This window comes from Parasteatoda tepidariorum, chromosome 11 (assembly GCF_982258835.1).
Source record: "Parasteatoda tepidariorum strain Cologne lab strain chromosome 11, Ptep-v5.0, whole genome shotgun sequence".
Classification (NCBI taxonomy): Eukaryota; Metazoa; Arthropoda; class Arachnida; order Araneae; family Theridiidae; genus Parasteatoda; species Parasteatoda tepidariorum.
The window spans coordinates 11,511,222-11,529,679 of record NC_141765.1 but is presented as its reverse complement, the minus strand read 5'-3'; the positions used below and the strand labels follow the sequence as shown (position 1 = coordinate 11,529,679).

The following is an 18,458-nucleotide window of genomic DNA, read 5'->3' as shown; positions in this document are numbered from 1 at the left end:
AAAAGGCTGCTAATATGTAAGTCTTTCGGCCCACGCGTCGACACATTTAAAACGTGTATTACTTTTTTTTTTGTCTTATAATTATCTTCCGCAATCTTCATTATCGAGAACCATAAATGGTAGAAAAGACTTCTAACTGTCTTAAATATATCTTTAAGTAATTAAATTCATAATAGGCGTTTCATGATTTCTTTGACTTATCCAACGAGAAGACTTTTATTTATAAAATATACCGTGTTGTGTTAAAATAGCAATGAACTGGAAAGGAATTCTTGACTGAAACATATTCTGCATGTTTTACAGGTCTTACCCACCTTCTCACATTTATTTTGAGCTTTTAAATGTTTCTCGATTTTTTATTGATTTTCATTCTCTTCGAAAAAATATCAAATATAAATACTACACATTTCCAATTGGTTTGCGTAATATTTCTTTTAAATAAGATAGTTGTAAGTACCAGTAGAAAACAACAAGTTGTTATAGAGCATAATTTAAGACCACACTGTAAAAAATGGATGCTCAAATTTCACAAAACTTTCTTCGTTTTTGACGAAACCGTTTCCTGATATATGCTCTGAGCAAAGATTTTGTCAAAGTGAGGAAATAACTATCGTCACTTCCTCAAGGAAAAGAACTTCGACAAAATGAGAGAAATATTTCATTATCCTATTTTTTACAGGAAAAATAAACTTTATATGCATAAAATTTGTTTTGTCGTAAAGTACGCCTAATGTGCATTAATTTTCTTATAATCACTTTATTGTGGGCACCATTTTGGTGGATCAATTTTTTCACAAACAATACAGGATCAGGCATAGCAGTGAGATAAATTATACACATGTTTGAAGCGGGATTCGAACCAGGGATCTTTCTGGTTCGAGTCCTACGAACTGACCACTGTGCAGCCGAGGGCTTACTTTGTCACTTTGTTTTCTATTGTCTAGTCTTTATTCTAGTTTAATCATTCTAGTTAACAATCTCCCACAATGCAGAAATATGAGATTTCAAGTTAAGCATTTTCGTCATATATTTGAGAGGTTGCGTTTCATCACAAATCACATGATTTTTGATGAAATGATTTCGAAATTAACGAAATACTACTCATGGATTGCTGAATCGTCAAAAGTGAGTATTTTATTTCTGAGTAACTATTAGTATACTTTTAGAGATCAAACTCAGTTTTTAATCAAAGACAGAATAAAAAAGCTTTGTTAAAAAGCTCCAATAATTGTTGCAAAGTTAAAACTTTATTTGATGAATGATCACTGCATCCCACTAAACTGTATATCATTTTAATGATTCTCTCTAATTAATATCTATAAATTATATTTAGTCAAGCAGACTTCAAGTATTTATTACACTGTTACAAATTTCATTCTAAATTACAATAATATAACCAGCAGCAGTCAGTCCATCAAATTAGCCGTAAAGTTTACGGTAAAGAACATGCGATAATGAGAGTGCGATAACTCTTAGTCGAGCTCCTTAAACTCAAAAAATTAAAATTATACGAGAAATATTTAACTAGAATTTTTATTTTCATAAATGAACAACTTATCAATAAATATTACGTATTTGATGATTTAAGGAAAATTAAGGGTGTACTGAAGTCAGTTTTAACTTCCTCCTCTTCTAATATTTATGTATGGAGAACTACATGAACATATATTTATTAAGTTGCCAATTAAATTTGTTTCAATTCAGTTATTTAAATATAATTTATGAAACACAGTTACCGAATTCTAACTCTTAAGTACTTTTGTTAAGTTTTGTCAAACTTTAATAACATTAATACAGTAATTTTGAATAAAAATAAAAAAATATTTGAAACCTTAAAAACTAAAATTTGAAACTAAGTTGGATTAAACACATTTTAAAAAATGAAATAAAGCAAGAAGTATTCTAAATTATAAATATTTATACTTAAAGAAAATAATGGAATCATGAATGAATCGTTATTAACAATAGATTTGATTTAGGATAAAATATTTTTTAATGTTTGAAATTCTAATTACTCATTCGGAGATCAAAATTATGGTAAAATTATTATACTGCATAGTAATAACATTTCTATTAAGAAAGACATGATTCTGGTTAATAAAACTAAAATATACAGTATTAAAATCATTCGGTAATATTTTCGTTCATATGGTAACGGATTATCGCAAAGTTTTACTTTTGAAATTGCAGCTTTTATTACCACGCAAGAAGTAAAAAATACAAAACTGAAAAGTAAATTTAACCCAGAAAAATGGTTTTTACACCGTGCTCTAATGCATCATAAAAAATTTACCAAATTTTACCACATTTACCAAATTTTATAGCGTATTATTAATCCTTATTTTATTTTCAATTTTACCAAAATCAATACTTTTTAGTGATCTGAAGCACAGTAAGATGCTTCAAATATTTCCAAAGTAAGATTCTGAAACGCAATAACACAGTAGAGCCAGAAACACAGAAAAGTTCGCATATTCTGGTATTTTTGGTCATACTTTTGTTTTCAGTACAAGTTTTGCTTACATTACTTACAAATTTTTTTCACATTAAAGGAATAAAAGTTTTCTCATAAACGTTTTCTAACTATATCACATTTAAATGAAGTATATATAATTGAAAATATATATAATTATTAATAATTTCAGCATGATTAATATAAAGAACTTAGCATTGAAATTAGAAAACGATGCTTTAAAGTTTTAAGAACATGCTTTTGATTAGACATATTATAGTCTACATATTATGCTGATAAATAATTCAAAAGTGTAATACATAATTTATGAGGAATTAATGGCTCAACAGGAAAAGACAAAAAGTAGTTTATTTAAATATTTCTGCTTGTGTGGAGGACCTCTTATATATAATTATACACGTGGTCTAAATTACTAAAATGCATGTTTTATTGTTTTATTCTCTCATATACTTTTGGATGTTTGCCATTTTATTTAGAAATGAATTAAAATAATTAAAAAATAGTATTTGCGTTTAGATTATTTAATTTTTCATTCCATCATGCGTATAAATTATTACTAGTAATATTCGAATCAAGACTTAATTAAAATTTTCTAATAGTAAAACATATTTCATAATTTTTTGTCTCAATGCTTCAACTTGAAATTTCTTAAATTAGCACGATGGTATTTACCAAAACTGTATCTAAAGATCATAATATTTATATGAAATAATATTGAAATATATAAGAAAATCAAACAAATATTAAGTTAACTCTTATTAACTAAAACGAAGATTCGCATATTTTCCCTTAATTTCTCAATTAAAAAATTTTCTATAATTCAGAATATAATATATTCAGTATATATATATATAATATATAATATTTCTATATAATATAATATATAATATTTCTATATAATATAATATATAATATTTCTATAATAATAATACAGAAAATATATTTTAAATGAACAAGTTTTCGATATAATTTTGTATGTAAAGATTCCTTATTCAGCTTTTAGAATTATCTGTTGCTAGTGATTATCATAAGATATGGTTAGGAAATCACGGAGTTTTCAAGAAATTAAGTTTAGAAGAAATTTAATAATGAACGCACATTTAATGCTACGTACTGAAACTAAAAATGATGATCTAGTTCCAATATATTTTCAGAATATTTCTTCTCTTTTTTGAAAGAAATTTATCTATCAGCTGCTCAAGAGCGAAAAAATAAAAAGGTCATCAGTCATCCCATAACAACGACGCAATAATATTGAAAAAAAAATTAAGAACATTTTGTTCTTAAATTATTACGAGGAAGTATTTATTTATGCTCTAAAGCTATTTTTAATTTCTCAAAGACGTAATTTATTTTATATATGCTTTCTGAAATTTTGTATAATGTAATTTTAAAAATATAGCGTTTAATTAGTAAATGAAACCTTATGTTAATAAATGGTTAATGTATTAGTATATGATTTATTGTTAGCAGAATAGTAAATTATTATTGGTTAGTATGTTAGTAAATGTTGCCATTTTATTAGTAAATAAAACCTTGCTATATTTTAGAACTTTTTTGACGTTTCAGGATAAAACATAAAAGGTTATAAAAGAAATCGCTGAAAAAGTGGCGAAAATGCTTCTGAAACTATGGACGTTTCGAAATTACAGTTTTAAAAGTTCAAAATTCAACAAATATATATCATAATTAGTTTTTTTAAATTGTTTGTGGTACGAAAATTAAGAATTGAAAGGAGAATTATCATTTTCTTCTATATTTCTTTACATAAGTATTAAAAATATAGTTATTTTTGATTATCAATAATTACTTGGCTCTATTACAAGGACAATACTAAATAAAATTGGAGTAGCAGACTATGAGCAATCAATGCAGTAACAAACAAAATAACTCGTATTGCGAACTGCAAAATTCGCAAAGCATAAAACTAAGGGAAGTTTAATTCGCAGAAATAAGTTAATATTTTAATTCTGGAGAGATTAATTAATTTTTATGTATGAAAAACGTGTATATTTTGAAACTAAAAACCAAAACGAAATGTAAATAGAAATGAACTATACAAATATTGCAGACGTAACAAATACGTAAATATTTAAAGACAATGTAAACTTTATAACTTCACTTCTTTAATCAATTGCATTAAATAATTTAATAAGAGTGAATTTTGCATTACACAACCCTTTGTTATTGCAAAACAAACAATGTTAAAACACACTTTGTTTTACAATAATAAGAAATAGTTACATATATCAAATTATGGAAGTCAAACAGTAAAAAGACGTGTATAATAAATCATAAAAGAAAACGTGAAGTTTAATGATCACAAATTTTTAACCAAATAATTCAAAAATGTAAGGACATGGAAAAAAATATAACAATTCATGAAATTTTGTAATTATATTTTTTTTTAAAATATCAGCAATTCAACTTCATTTCAAAATTTAAATGATCACCATTTACAATTAAATTTCTCCCCCTTTTACGTTAAATAAATAAACAACCAAAACAAATAAATTCATAGCCCAAAATCATTTGCAAACTCTAGGATTTCTATAAAATTCTATGAAATTACCTTAATTTAACTCAATTCGAACACATTTCATTTTGTTCCTGAGCGTTGTGAAGGCTCTTTATCTTATTTTTTAATATGTTTCATAGACTTGTTATGAAATATTGTTGAAACATTTAAACTTTTACATAATACACCGAAAATATAACTTTCAAAGAACCTGTTTAAATGTCATTCACCTCAATTGCTTCTCTTGAATTTTAAGGAAATTTCCAAGGAATTTCCCTTTATTTTCCTTCAATATTTATTAAAAAGTGCTGTCATTATCAATTTTAAATTTAAAAAATCTCAAAAACTCCAATACCTTTTTAATAGATATATGTTACATAAAAGTTTTGCTTAAGTGATCTTTTTTTTAATTTTGAAGAAATGCTGATATTTTAAAGCTTTGATAATACATCTTTAAAAAGAATTTTTACCTTTCAGCCAGGTTCCCACTGAGAAAAAAGTTACTCTATAGTTTCAAAGTTGCGCTTAACTTTTCATCATTCTACTTAACCAAAGTATTAATTTAATTTATGTTCTTTTTAAAAATAAATTAGAAAACGTTGATGGGGAGAAAAATATGCCACATCATTCATCTCCAGCACGTAAAAAAAATAAGAAGCCTCATTTCTCAATTAAAAATATTCTAGAAATAGGCTATATGCATGCACTCGAAACGAATTTATTCTTTCCTTTCTGCACATGGACTAGGAGTAGCAAGAGTATAGGAATCCTCGTATCAACCTTCGTTTCTTCCGAGGGAGTGAGATGGAATTGGGATACATTGATGCCCTGGAATCACTATAGAGGGCGCTCTATCACAAAAGAAATCATCTCTCCAAGGGGTGTTGAAACAATCTAAGGGAACTTATCTCTCAGGTGCAACTGAGATTCGGAAAAAAAAATTTAGGACAAAAAAATGTCTTAGAGTAACGCTTTTCTTTGTTCAATAATAATAGTTTTTTTTTTCATTTTGCATATCAGTTATAAATAGCAAGTATTATCGAAGAGTTAAATACTTCAAATTTTAATGAAAAATATCGAAAAGCTATCTGTGAGGAAAATAATAAAAAAAAAAGTACCTGATTAGTTTTTGTCACCGTTAACAGGTTATTATTTACTAAATTGAAATTTTCCAGACTTGAAATATACGTTTTTATCACTTAGTTTAAGTGCATTTATTTGAATTTATGAAAGAACAGAATTATCTTAAGTTACAAATTTAGTTAGTAAATGCTTTAAAAAATTTACACGCTTAAAAAATCATCGAAAATAATAAAATGAATTATCGATAGTTGACAGATCATCAAAACTCTACTCTTTCAGCAAGAGGAAAATTTTATTGATTTTACCGGAAACATTAGTTACGGTATAAATAAAATAGATTTTGAATATTTTATATGAAAATCTTTAAGCAAGCTTCAATAATTATCGAATTTGAAATGAACGTTTGATGAAAACTATAACTTTTACCGCACGAAAAATTTGATCGATTATATTGAAAATATAAATTATGGTTAAAGCATGATTGATTCGAAATATTTGATATTTAAATATTCAAACAAGCCTCCATATGATTATCGATTACGAAATTGCCGCTTGGCAAGAACCATGAAAACCTTTCAATAAGGCACATTTAAAATAGTTCGATAAACAAGTAGTTCAATAGTTCACAAAACAAGATACATTTAAAATAGTTCAGATATACACTGAGAATAAAATTCAGAAAAATTATCGCAGTGTATGGTAATGACATTTCTGGTAAAACCATAACTCTAGTTAATAAAATCGAAATATAGGTTTTCAAAATTTTAGTTTTTTTTTTGCAACACATTTAGAAAAAAATCTGAAAAGTCAATTTCATCGAATAAAGAATTTTTATGCTTTGCTCTAAGGTATCATGATAAAATTGCCAATCTTTATCACCCATTATAAAACTATATTTAATTGTTTATTTTATTAAAATCCTTATAGAAGGGATTCGGTAAAAATTAACGAGCTTTTTTGGTGTTCTTATAGAGCCAGAAATATGATAAATTTTGCCCTATACTGGTAGTTCTGATCATACTTTTTTCTTCAGATAAAATTTTTATACAACCTTCGATGATTATTGAGTACGAAATTGTTATTACTTAAAATCATCCTTCTTTACATGAAAAATTACATCGATTTTATGAAATATCTTTTGTTGAGTAGACGTGATTGGTTCAAAATATTATATATGTAATTATATAATATTTATACAAGGTTTGATAATTATTGAATAAGAAATTCCTCAATTGTTATGTTTATTTGGAAAAAAACTGCAAGTTTAGCAACGATATTCAGAAATTCCAGGCATTTACTATGAAATGTCAATTTGTTATCGTGACTTAACTATAAAATACATTGAACAAAAATTAAAATTAAATTAAAACTAAAACAAAAACTAAATTTGATAAGATTGAAAAATGAATATTCGGATTCAAAGAATGTATGCCACCCATTATTCATTCAATTATTTAGTGCATTTTTAATAAAATTAGCGTAATTGTGTGAAAAGCTAAACAACGAATACTCGTAAGTAGGCAGAGTGTACCATCCGCTTCCCAAGCATGCTTACTAAATTAACATGAACAATTAAAATCATTATATGATAACAATAATAATAACAGATCTAACACAGAGAAAAACACCATGGTCAAAACGAAAAGAATAAGCTAAAATTCTCCACGTTTCTAACTTATGGGAACACCAAAAACCTCGGTAATTTTTGTCGAAGCACTTTAATGATATTGGGTAAAATTAATAATCAATTATGGTTTTGTAATATGTGATAAAATTTGGTAAATATGGTAATTTACACAATGCACCTTGGAGTATGGCCTAAAACCCATTTTTACGGTATAAATTACTTTTCAGTTTAGTATTTTTAATAAATATTTGATAATAGGAATTATAATTATGGAAACAAGAATTTCTGGTAAACTGTTAATATATGAACAGAAAAATTACTAAATGAATGGTTTAAATACAGTATATTTTGATCTTATTAACCAAAATTATATTTGTTTGTTTTTACCATTAATGTCATAACCAAACAGTACGGTAATTGTAACAGAATTTTTTTTCCGTGTTCTCTGTTGTTTTTCGCGTTAGTCAACACAAAACATAAAAATTTATTAATTAAACTTACTCCTCTCTTTACAATGAATGAATGAAATTGCACGAACACAAAATATTTTATAGCTGGAAAAACTTCTGGAGTATTGGCGAAATATATTATCAATTTGGAAGTTTATATCAAACTTATTTTTCCAATATTCAGAGCACTCCAATTTTCCAACGTTCGAAAATTTCAATTTTGTATCAAGTAAAATAATCTGACACTGCTATTCAATTTATGACACTGATATCTGGGAAATCTTTCAAATTCAAAACCTTACTAATGGCTTAGTGGATAGTTTCTCTAGTATTTCTTATTTTTCAGTTGTTTTGGAAATATATAATCTCTTAACCTCGTTTTATTCCATTTTGCTGAAGTTCCTGGAATTCCTTTGTTAATTTATTTCTCTCCCATATTTCTAAGCCTTATTTTCATTTGATTATGATTGCCTTTCTGTTCATTATTTATCTTTCACGAAATACATATTGCATAACAATTTCAATAGCAGTTTCTCTTATTTGTTTATTTGGTACTGAAGATGGAGTTTGTTTAAAAAAAAGTTACACAGTTGCTCAGTTCGATTTCTCCTTATCGTTATATTATATTTTATACAGAATTTCCACTTAAGTCCTCATCCAGCCTTTAGCTATTAAAAGGCTTCAGCTATAAATACAGAAATGTTGTCTGGGTATATACGTGAGTTTGGTAAGGACCTTGTAAGCATTGTTTGGTATGAGACCTTGTAAACATGTCCTAGAACACAAGTAACCTTAATGTTGTATATTCATTTTCATTCGGTTGCTATAAAATGGTTGAGTAATTAATCATTTTTTAAACTTAGTAGAAATATTTGATATGTCAAGATTGTATTCTTAAAGATCGAATAAAGGCAGACAAAAAAGGTGACTAAGAGATCTCATTTTTTTCCTTTTACTGTAAACCTTGCTTTTACCTTTTTTTTCATTTCCAGAAATTGTAACAAAAATACCAAATCATACCATATTTACCAAGTTTTATCACATATTATAACCTTTATTGTTAATTTTACCCAAGTTTATTGCCAAAGCTTATTTGAAAACATGTCTGCTTGTTCGAGAACATTGCTACACTAAGAACCACACGAAGTAATAATTCTGATAAAATTACCTTATTGTATGGTGAAAGCATTTCTTGTTAAAAAAAACGTGATTGTGATTACAAATTGTGGTTAAACAACAATATACTGCATTTAAATCATTCATTTGATAATTTGACATTTGTATGATGATAGTTCATCGGAAAATCTGGTTTTCATATTTATAGTTCTTAATATCACACAATTAATAAGAAACACAAAATTGAAAATTGATTGAATACTAAATAAATGGTTTTTATGCCATTCTCTACCAAATTTTACCACAATTACCAAATTTTATCACATACTAGAAAATCATATTTTATTGTTAATTTTACTGAAATCGTTACCAAAGTGTTTCGGTAAAAACTATCGAGCTTTTTGGTGGTTCTATAGAGTCAGAAACATGGTAAATATTACCATATTCTGGTAGCTTTTACCATACTTTTTTCTCAGTGTAGGAATTTTTAAGTGCGCTTTGTAGTTTTTGGCTAAAGGATAACATTGCGAACCTGGACCTTTAAAACATTTTGAACAGGATACCATTAGAGGGACAGGAAACTAATGTTTCGGTGCATTAAGTATTCGTTAGTCTTAAAAACCAATTCATTTTATTCGATCTATTTCGATTCATTTTCTATCCGGCATAGAAGGGTTGTTGCTGACGAGGTGAGTACATCTTTGATTTTTAAAAAAATCTTGATAACAAATATCAAATGCACCCAAACAATCTTTCAGGTCCCCCTAATATTTTGTTTGAAATTTTTCTTAAGTGGCTGATAACTCTAGTAATTAAAAAATAAGCATACTTAGAGAATTATTCTTAACGAGAGAATCGAATAAATCAAAATTCTGACGAAAGTCTTTTATTAAACATCAAATAAGCCGAAAAAAATATTTTTTTTTAAAGCGTTACAAAACATACTGGCAACTGCATAACTCTTTGTCGATAAAAAAAACTTTTTTAAGAGTGTTTGGTCAAACTGGCAACAGCTGCAAATTATAACTTTAACTTTTTTTTCAGTTTTCTATACAAATATCTGCTGAAGTACTTAAGATTTTTTGCTATACCGATTTTAGAAAATTTTTCATGTGTTTAATAAAACTTTAAAGCAAAATCAACTTAAATTTGTTGACAACAAAAAAATACTCAATAAAAAGAAATAATCTTACATGCTGATATAGATAATGTACTTTTAAAGACATGTCTTAAATTTGAAGTCAATCGGCTTAAATTCTGGGTTCAGCCAATTTGAAAAAGGTAGCTTCTAGAAATATGAGCTATAAGTTTTTAGGAATATCTGGGGGGCTTAGAGAAGCTGGAGAAAAATATGAAAGTTTTTGTATTTAAATATTTTTTTGTTTAACGTTGTTGGTAATAAGTGTTGTTATTAATAATTATAATGCTTTTGAAATTTTAAATAAATATAAAGAACGAAACTTTAAGCATTCCGAAATCAGGCCGATAAGAACTATAGTTTGGCTATTACGAGATATGCTTCCGATCTAGCAGAAAAGAATCTAACTATGCGCTCATCTCGTGATTGCCATACTGCACATTGTAAGATAATTGTGTGCATATTAACGCCGAAAATGGTGGCAACTACTTTACACCAAAATAGTGTTCCACTGCACCAAGAATGTTCTTTTACACAACTTGGCTTAACGTAGCAGCCACCATTGTTTTTGAACAGTAATATTAAAACTCAGTATAAGATGTACATAAGATTCATTAAAGTTATCCTTACGATTAAAAATAAGGTGAGAATCAACAATTTAGGATGCATGTACGCACTAATTCTTAAAATAAAATTAGTTCGCAAATGTAGCATAGAGTGAATATTAAAATTAAATAGGCTTAATGGAACGACAGCGGATAAATACGCATGATAAAAACAGTAAATACAGTTCACAGAGGTTTAAAAATTAAAATATATAATTATCTTTATTACACAACTAAAAGCATACATATATGTTTGAACGAGAAGCTTTTGTTTTGTTTGAAGTATAACAGCGCCAAAGACAGCCATGAACTAACGCCAGCTACTTTTCAATTGTAAACAATGTGCTGCCAATATTCAAATATAACTCACTAATATCGGTGATTTCAGAAGTGAAAATCATTCTCGCTCGGCGTGAATGAGAAAAAGTTTGGCATAAGCTTATTCTACAATAAATTTAACATCCATTCATTTGTACATGAAAGCTTAATTTGGTGTTAATCGCGTGTTTCATCACACAATTTGTGCGTTAAATATTTATATAAGAATAATATAAGCATTTAATAATTATATGTATGTTTGAGTTCTTATGCGATCGATACATTTACTGAAAACAAGCCTTTTTCAGACAATAACAGTTGAACTTTCTTTATATTATAAAATTTTCATTATACGTCCTTTATTGTAACGTTTTAAAGCTAAAATTTTCACATTGGATATACATTAAAAATTTCAATTACGAATCAATACTCTGCAAGTTTGAATTCATAAAAAAACTAAAAAAATAATTTAAAGGGATTAAAAAAATTGTTAAATAATTTAAAGGTTCGCTAAATCCAAAACATTAAAAATCAAAAATTTACATAGGAACCATCCCTGAATCAGTAAACTGGACTTAATTTACAGAAATTAAATTTATAGGAAATAGTTTATTCGAGAAATATTTGAATAATATCTAGTACGTTAACAGTAAAAAAGAGTTCTTAAATCTCAAAAAAGTAGTTTTATCACAAATTAAATTAGCAATCTAAAAGGTCGATCTTTTTTGCAAAATGAAACCTGAATCTGACTTCGGATACATTTTTGAGGCACTTGAATCAATTTTGCACATAATTTTTAATCATGATAACATATAATTTTTACATAATTTTTTAGAGAAATTTTATTCATACGAAATTGTAGGTTCACAAAATATTAGAATAATATCTAGTAAACTAACTAGTGAAATGAATTCCTTAACTGCAAAAAAAGATTAAAAATTAAATAATCTAAAAAGGTGCTAAATCGATATTTTAAGGAAAAACCAAGAATAATAAATAAAGAAAAGACGTCGTAAAAATCGTAAATAGGGTACAGCAAAGGTTTAATATTTACTATTTTCACACAACAGCTGAAGATAAAATTACTTACCAAAAAATATTTGAAGAAGTTGTCAACACAATAAAAATTTTATTTATTTTTTAGATGCTCTCAAACATTCAATTGTTGATGCTCTCGATTTCTTTGCAGAAAAAAATTCTATGCTTGATTATTTTTTTGCAACCTTACTCTTTTTTAGGTACAAGGAAATGGATAAAATGTCTTAAGGCTTCTCCGACACGAAGAAGTTTTTGCATTTACTTTCTCATTGACATTTAAATAAAAAATAATTTTGGTAAGTGTTCATTTTCAGAGTCATCTATTTAGTGCAATGAAAAAATAATAAAAGCAAAATTTTGCTTTACTTTTATTACTTCTATTTGACAAAAAATAAATATGGGATCACAATAACAAAACATAAAATTGAAAAAGAAATTTAAAATAGGAAAAATATACTTTAATAAGTATATTTGTTCCTATTACACTTATAACAAAAATAAATTAATTGGATTCTTTAATAAATTATTAATATCATTTATAATAAATTTAGCAATAATAATTAGATTATGCTTCGCTCCCGTGCCACAGGTCCCTGGTTCGATCCTCGGGCCGGGCGAGGTTGACTCAGCCTTTACTCCCTTCAGTGGGTCGATAAATGAGTACCAGGCATGCTTGGGAACTGAACATTAGGGGTTCCGCGTTCGGCTGACCACCTGACCGGAACATCTGCTCCCGCACCCCAGAGCCCAAGGTCAAGAAAACTGAGGTGGGAACAGTAGGCCTTGGCCCTCTATGGGCAGTCGCGCAGCTGAGTTTAGTTTAGTTTAATTATAATTTCAGATTAATTAATAAATTTTGATCAAGCTTCACACTGTGCGAAGACTTTTGTAACGAGTGCAGTGTTTTAGAGGGTTTTGAAAAGACATCCAGTTCTAAATATTGCGGGTCTCTCAGTAGGTCACCTATATCAAACATCACCGGCAGCGTTCAATAAACAAATAAGTGATCGGCCTGCAAAGAGACCGAGTATGCGCGGTAGCATTTCTGGTTCAAATATTCGCACCCAGTTCGTCGAGCTACCGAAGAGGGAGAACCTGCAGATTGTGATGTCTTCTAATCATCCTCAGAGATTTTTCGAAGACCGTCGCCAATAGCCCATTGTGCAGCTCTAGTGCGACATAATTAAAGTATTACTACTAATATTATAAAGAAAACAGTCTGAACATTAAGAAAAATTGCCTTTCTATCATTCATCTGAACAAAAACGTTATTGAAACGTTATGTATGTTTTAATGTTGTGTTTATACTTTAATAAAGTTTTTTCTCTTAGTGTTAATGTAATTTTTATTAAAATTACGAAATCTTGAATAAATAAAAGAAATGCAATTAAGTAGAAAGAAAGAAAATGAAAAATCAATTTAATAGTATTCAAAAATATCAAATAGTATCAAAGTTCATGCTTTTTTTTCATACCTTAACAAAACAGGCAGAAATTAAGTTTTTTCTTCTGTTCAAAAATTGCAGATCTCTGAAAGTTAATTTTTATGAGAGAAAATTTAATTCTGCCTGTTTCTCTTTAATTCCAGATATTTAAAAAAAATCGCTTTTGTTGATAAATTTTTATTAATAATGAATACAATCTTGTAAAAATTATAAAAATGTCGCTAAGAATAAGAACCATTTCATTTTTCCTGTTTTTTTCTGTTTAGATGTGTTTAATTCCGAACTTTTACACTTTTTTTTGGAATTGTGCTTAACTTCAGAAAAATTAAATATGCATAACCATTTTCCTAATTTATTAGTGAAAAATAGTTTTCTTACAATATATAGTTAACCAGAGCATTGAGCTCATTGAGCTTAACTAGGAAATGAAAATTCAAGATTTACAACAATACGAAAGGTTTTACAGCCATGTTCACTTTGATCCTTAAGTTTTGATAGCTAACTGGAAAGTCGTTAAATTCGTTAAAAGCAAAGGAGAATGATTTTATTGCTCATTTATCCAAACTTTTGAAATATTTATAAGTTTCCATAGGTGAGGGTTATTTGAACCAGTACTCAATATACTTTATGTACGTTAAGAATATTTTCTAAAACTTATTGAATAAAACTATAACTCTGAAGACAATATAATGTGTAGTAATTTAAAAAACGTAATAAATTTATGTAGTAATTTGACTTTCCTGCAATTTATTTTTATTAGTTTTCATGCATCATTTTTTTTAATTTTCTAATTACTATTTCAGTTCAAGGAGAAAAAATATTCTGATAAAATTGCCGTACCGTAGGATAATGACAGTTATGGTAAAGAAAACGATAATTCTGGTATATAAAACCGAAATATTTGGTATTTAAACCTTTCATTTGATAATGTTTACTTACATATATTAACGGTTTGGCAGAAATTTTCAAAAGTATAGTTCTTATTACCACACGTTTAGTAAAGAATATAAAACCGAAAAGTAAATTTAACCTAATAAATGCTTGTATGCCATGTTTTTAAGATATCATGATAAAATTACAAAATTTTATCACACTTACCAAATTTTATTATAATATTATAAAGTCATATTTTATTGTTAATTTTACAAAAATCATTACCTAAATGCTTCGGTAAAAAAAGCCGAGTGTTTTGGTTTTCCTTTAGAACCAGAAATACCATATTCTTATAGATTTGACCATACTTTTTTCTCAGTGTACAGTTTACTACAGTAGACTTTTTGAAGTTAGGTTATTTTTTTACGTAAATAAAATTAGAGCTCTCTTTTAATTGTGACGAGCCTGCATATTTGAACAGATTAAAAAAATAACATCCTAAAGAATTAATTAAAAACAAATAATAATATTAGAAGTAGGATAAATATTTGTTTGTAGTAGAGGAGGGGGAGTGCAGAGGCAACTGACACTTTTCTAACTTTAATAATGAATGTGACTTATGACTTATTTTGGTTGGAACCGGAAGTGGAAAGATGTTCACATTGTAAGGACAGATGCATCTCGGCACAGAACATCGTGTTACTTCAAATCATAGTTATCACGATAATAAATCTGCGACATAAGTGCAACTTTTTCAGAAGACACTTTATCGCTGGTTAACAAGCTAATGGGTTCTTAAAAGACCAAGTGTTCAGAAGGCGTATTCAGTACACTCAAGAACTAAAAATTGCCATCCTTGATGAAAATACCTCTATTGAGAAAGACCCTACAGTGTTCAGCAACTTCCTAAAACGTTTACAAGAGTGCATCACTTTAAATAGAGTACACGACACTATTTTCGAGAAATAAAATGTTGAAGGTTGGCAAGCAAATAGCATTTTTTAATGTATGTACCATAATAAACTCTAGATTAAATTACGGTAAAAAGTGCCAGCGCTTTTTTCCTGTAAAATCCATTTTTACCAGAAAATGTTACGGAATAAAACTCTGATATACTGTAATTTTTACAGTAGTGATTACTGCAAAATCATTGAATCGCTCTAATTATGTAAATATTACTGTAAAAAATACCATATAATATTTTACGGTAAAAATGGATTTTGCCGTAAAATGGATTTTGCGGTAAAATGGATTTTACGGGTTATGCCCCAAAAGTCGTGGTACTTAATACTGTTATTTGAAACAGAATTACTTACAGTGTATATGGACAATGCAATTTTAATTTTTTTTCTTGTTTACATTAGACAATATATGGCTGTTTGAAAGGTATCAGTTAGTTTAGAGCAATCCTGTATTTGTTAGTATTATTGCACTCTATGTCGCACAGAGAAATCACGAATCTAAGTTAACTGAAACCTTCCAAGTTTTACTTTGAAGTTATTCCCGTTATTTTGTGGTTTATATTTCTGTTACAGCGAAAAACTCGTATTAGTATATGTCGACATCCTCTGATGGATCTCAATGTGCATATTGTAACTTAGATGAAAGTTCTGAAATATTTATGAAACTTCCTAATTTTTCACAGCAAATGGCGACATTCTTTATTTGCTCATGGTTAATATAGAATTAAACATTTTGTCAAATATCATTATTTCTTACACACACACCGCCAAATGTTGATTTTCAACATGCACTGGTGGAAGATTTGTAAAAGACAAAGAAGGTAAATGAACTTTTTTAATCAACATTCTAAGCTGAATGTGAGCGTTTTCCAGTGTAAGAGGTAAATTGATAATGACTGTTACAATAAAAGACCCATATTATCGAAAGTCGATATTCATACAGCTTGGTGAACGTTCTGAAATATTTATGAAATTTCATTATTTCACCCTCACATCAGTAAATGTCGATTTTCAGTATGCACTAAGGGTGAATTTTGAATAAAATATTTTTGAAAATATCCTTATTTATCATTTCCTCCAGCAATTGACGATATTAAGCATGCTCTGATGCAAGAAAAAATGAATACAGAAATGAAAACAGAAATTATTCCTTTTTAATTGCTACAAAATGGATATCATATGCTCATACGCATTTCTTGACGATAAGCAAATGAATTGTTAAATCAAAAATTAGTCTTTTTATCTTCGAAAAAAACTCAGATAAGAAATAAAAGAAAAGTCCAACTTAAATAGGGTGTAAGAAATTGATGAGAAGAATGAAGTGGGATGTTTTTTTGGCATCGTTCGTTACGCTCTAAGCTTAGTCCTTGTAATTTTCACCTACTTACAAAAATGGAGAGACGGGTGTGCCTCTGGAAAAAATACATTTCTGAAGCTGATGATTCTCCCCCTCCCATAGCTAAAGCTCTTAAAAAAATCTACTAGGCCAAATTTTTTTTCAAATCAAAAGTGCAAAACTCTAGCAACCAAAAGTACGATAACAAACTTTTTAAACAACATTTATATTCGAAAAGGGAGTTCTCTTTCTTTTTCTTCTTCGTGTTGCAGCGACATTTTCATAGAGAAAAATATTCTTTAGTCTCTTCTATTTTAAACTATGAAGCCCTTATTCAAAAACAAAGAAAATTCATTCCTTTACGTTATTTTGAGAAAAATTTATTTTTAAGAAATTTCATTTAAAAAAATTACTAGAATTTCTCAAGGCTATATTATTTACTCGAATTTTAATCTTAAAAAAAACTAAATAATTTAATCTACCATTGCCAATAGAAAATTCTCAAACAAACGACAGAATTGGTAATTTTGGAGATGAGAATAGTTCACAAGTGGTGTAATGGTTTTAATCTTAGTGGAAGCATTTTCTTAAAAAAACCACTTAAAAAGTATCTCCACAGAGCACAAAATATGATACAGAGCATCGTAATAACTACTGATCTAGTGATCGGATTATCACTACCATAACCATTACAACACCTAAATATATTCATTAATTTGTGCAGACGGTATTTTAAAATAAGAAAACTTGCACAAAAACGTACTTTCCTGCTATTCACAAAGGATTTGGATTCTGACCTGTCAAAATATGGAGCGTAACCAAGAAAATGGGATCCCAATAATTGAGGAAAGGCAAGAGAGCGGTCAAAAATTTGGGACCCTAAACGTTGATTTTACTTGCTGCGTTTTCATCATACTTTTTGCGTACTTTCGGGAACTACTTAGGAGAATTAAAAATTCTTTAACGCATAATTAACTAAATTGTCCAAAGAATTGTCTGTAAAAATCCAAAGGCCAACTGCCCTAAGATTGTATTGAAGTTTGCACAGATTTTTATTTTTATAATTCTTTATTTTTAAAAATTTTAACAACTGTCAAACATTGTTTTTGAATTGTAAAGTGCACAAGTTATTGTTTTTGTAGTTATAGTTAATTTTCGTCGCACTAGAGGTGCACGATGGGCTATTGGCGACGGTCTGGGAAACATCCCTGAGGAAGATTCGAAGACATGCCCTCACAATTTTGATCCTCTGCAGAGGGGATACACAAGTTATTACATTTTAAAGCATGTTATTGTAATTGACTGAAAATTATATTATATATTTTAATTGTTATTTTAATTGACAAAAATTGATGACAATTTTTCTGAGTTCCAAAATGTTAAAAAAAAAGCCCTAATTCTTTAGTTTCCATTTCTCAATTCAGCATTTTGTTAATTAAAATTACAAGATTAAATAAAAATTTGTTGACTTTAGATTC

At 27.9% G+C, this 18,458-nt stretch overlaps 1 protein-coding gene across 1 annotated transcript in view; it reads right to left on the bottom strand.

Annotated features, from left to right (window-relative positions):
- LOC122269444 (A-type potassium channel modulatory protein KCNIP1-like) overlaps window positions 1-5,795 on the bottom strand; it is a 365,764-nt gene extending 359,969 nt beyond the window's left edge. Inside the window, exon 1 of the mRNA XM_071187748.2 lies at window positions 5,462-5,795. The gene's annotated coding sequence lies outside the window, so the exon portion shown is untranslated. The remainder of the gene's footprint in view (window positions 1-5,461) is intronic.
- Window positions 5,796-18,458: the final 12,663 nt, after the last annotated feature.